Consider the following 3346-nt stretch of genomic DNA (forward strand, 5'->3'; position numbering starts at 1 on the left):
GAAAAGCCCAGGCTGGAAACACAGGTTTTACAAGCTGTCCAGAATTGTGTGGGTGTGAAAATAATGTAGGACAGTTACTGAAGGTTTTAGGTTATTTGTGTGAGAGTCCAAAGCTCTCTAAGGTACCACAATCCACAACAGTTTGTGTAGAGGGTGAGGAAGAGGCTAGTCTTTCTTAGTGGTAGAATGAGTCTGTATCTGCATTATGAAGAACAAATGGAATATGACCACATGTACACATTGTATTGCTGACAATTTTAGAGTTTTTGTATTGTACTGTAGGTTTGTTGGGTGTAACTATTGAGAAAATTGACTTTTTTCGTTTTTTATATCTTTGTAACTTATTAATACATAATTATCTCAAAATACAGTTTTAGACTGTAGAGAAACAACATTAAAAATTTCATTTAGGATTTTTAGAAAAAGCTAAAATGACTCCTTGAATATTTTGCTCTTTCTATATTAATTCAGTACCAAACTTGTAGGAGCAGCTAGGGCTAACTGATGACTCTATTCTTTGCCAAATAATGTGTTAGACAAGAGAAAACGAAATACAGCCTGAGATTTTTGCTCAGTTTACATTTTCTATAGGCCACAGTGTCATCTACAGCTAGAGCAACTCCTTTGCTAAGCAATAGTTTATCTAGACAGTCAAATGGTCGTTTATCAGAGGGGGGAAATATCACATGAGAAGTTGGATAATCAGAAATGTCAAGTCTTTTACCCAGTGCAAGATGCATGCTCATTGTCAGGCGAACACTAAACAATGTTTACTTCATTTCATTTACAATTCAACTTATGACTTTTAAACAGAATATCTTATTTCAAAGAAGAATTAAAGTAATTAATTCAAAAGAATTCTAAAATGGATGTTAACCATTAAAACTAAGTTGAAATATTATACGGCCATTTTAAACTGGGGGCTATTTTTTTTTTCTAAGTGCTAAGCATCAAATCCAATGTCTCACACATACTAGACAAGTATTTTACCACTGACTGTCATTATCGCAGAGTTATGCTTGGAGCTGTTACTCATTTGTTTTGTATGTAGCAACATTATCAAGAAAGGGGGAGGAGCTCATGCCGCTTCACCTTGCTTCACATTCTTTGATGATTTATATAGGTTAACTCCTGGGTGAGTAGGGGCTCATGTGGTCCCATCCCTCTCTGAGGAATTATTGGCCATTGATTATTGGTAGGAGAAAAGAAAAGAAATTAGTGATGCAGTTAATGGTAAGTTGCACATGCTTCTCTAAGCTTTGATCCTGCTCCTATAATTAAAAGTCATGGAAGAAGAGGACTAGAATTGCATGTATTTATTTGCATTCAGAATGTGACAATGAGAGGTTCGATGGCAGGTGTCGGAGTCTGACCACTGTAGGGGCTGGTGTAGTTTGTGCTTCTGGTGTTTATTGTGTGTGCTGCGGGTGCCCGTGGGCTCTATTTCAACACAGGCGAGACTGAGAAGCGCTGTTTCATTGAGGAAATACCCGGCGAGACCGTGGTCGTCGGCAACCATCGACCCCCGGCCCGGGCTTGCATGTAGAGTGACAGTACTGGGCAAGGTAACTGGCCCGGCAGTATGGCTCCAAAGGTTTTTCACGTTCACTTCCCACACTCCCGGTGACCATCAGATTTGTCTGCGCTCCAGCTCCACCAGGATGGCTTTCTTCGCTGAAGGCAAACTGTGTGCACTTGGACATCCAGGTTGGGGGGCATGCCAACAACTGCCCTGAGATCGCTGCTAAGGATAAGTTAACAGAACTCCAGCTCCGTGATCGCCACTTGCTTGATCAGGTGGAACAGATCCAGGAGGAGCAGGATTTTCGGAGGTACGGTGAAGAATGCTTCCATCTGACCAGTGAAAGCACCAACCAGAGGGTCCTGTGGTGGTCCATTGTCCATGCCTCATCCTCATCCTCACTGGCATCTGTCAGATGCATCACCTTAAGAGCTTCTTTGAGGCCAAGAAGCTGATGTAGGGATCTTGCCCTATAACCCTTCCCTTTTACCCCAATTATTGATCATTTCCCCACCCAGCCCCTTGTCCACCTGGATTTTGAGGAGTAAAAATGAAAACCAATGTGTTGTTGGCATAATGGCATTAAGCCATTCAGATCAGCTACCTTTGACTCTGGTTCTCCAAGAAGCAGACATTGGTCTAAGCTTTCAAAACCTGTTGGGAGAAGTTGGAATTAACCCAAGACTGAGTAATTTCTTTTGCCTCTGCTAATTCTCCTTTGTTTTCGAAGACATGACCAAATGCATTTCTGTTTTCTGTCGGCTTGTTCAGTAAGCAGCTGGCATGCCCATGGAGGAGACCCTGCCTCAATGTTCCTGGCTCAGTCCTGAGTTCTCCCCATGGCTTTGTGAATGTAAATAAGGGGCAGTTTGGGGCCCTGAAGGATCGAGATGCTTTTCTATATTGTAGAGCTATTTGGGGATAGATTATATATCCTTCTTCCCTGCCTGTAACTAGACAGAAGCCCCACTGCAGACCTTATCCATTCTACTTAGTCACACGGTTTTAATAACTGCTGTGCAGTGATTTCGGCACTCTGGGGCCAGGAAGCAGATCCCTGTCAGAAAGCCAACAACTTGGGTCCTGTGAGTCAGAGCCCGCAGGGTCCCCCTTCAGGAAAGAGAGTGGCAGAGTGACTCCAAGCAGTGGTAAGTGGTTTGAAGGTTTGTTTCTTGTAGGAACTCCTTATGTAGACTAGACTAGCCTCAGGTCCACTGTGTATCTATGCCTACCAAACGTGATTAAAGAGGCATGCACCACCACACCTGCCATAAATATTTTCTATGGGAACCAGAGTTTGGTTCTTTATGCAGATTTTTTCCAGTGAAATAAAACATAGTTAACTTGAAAACAACAACAACAACAACAAAACCCAAAAAACAAAATATCAGAATGAAACTAATTATATATCATTAGTAGACAGCAATAAAATATTTAAGCAATGCCTAAGATTCATACGTGTGCACACATTTATTTCCTTTAGGTTCACTGCCTCAGGCATGGACTCTAGAAGGCCTCTGCCTCACTTACTGACTCATAGAGAGAATCCTGGTAATTTATAGGTAAGCAAAATGCTAGCTCATTTGATTGTTTTCATGTGTGTGGTTTTTTTTGGGGGGGTCTTTTTTTGTGAAACAAAATAATTTTAATGTTTTAATTTGTATTTATACATTTTTCTTTTTCTAATTAATCATCGCATTTGTTTACATTTCAAATAATATCTCTCTTTCCAGTTTCCTCTCTACAACTCCCCCATTCCATCCTCCATCTCCCCCTTCCCTTTGCCTCTATGAGGGTGCTCCTTCACCCACTCACACACTCCTC

At 41.5% G+C, this 3346-nt stretch overlaps 1 pseudogene across 1 annotated transcript; it reads left to right on the forward strand.

Moving 5' to 3' along the window:
- Positions 1-1339: 1339 nt before the first annotated feature.
- Positions 1340-1982, forward strand: LOC308415243 (transmembrane emp24 domain-containing protein 4-like; annotated as a pseudogene). Its single transcript has one exon. The product of its transcript is annotated as a transmembrane emp24 domain-containing protein 4-like (transcript).
- Positions 1983-3346: the final 1364 nt, after the last annotated feature.

The sequence above is a fragment of the Micromys minutus genome, assembly GCF_963924665.1.
Source record: "Micromys minutus genome assembly, chromosome: X".
NCBI classification, from domain to species: Eukaryota; Metazoa; Chordata; class Mammalia; order Rodentia; family Muridae; genus Micromys; species Micromys minutus.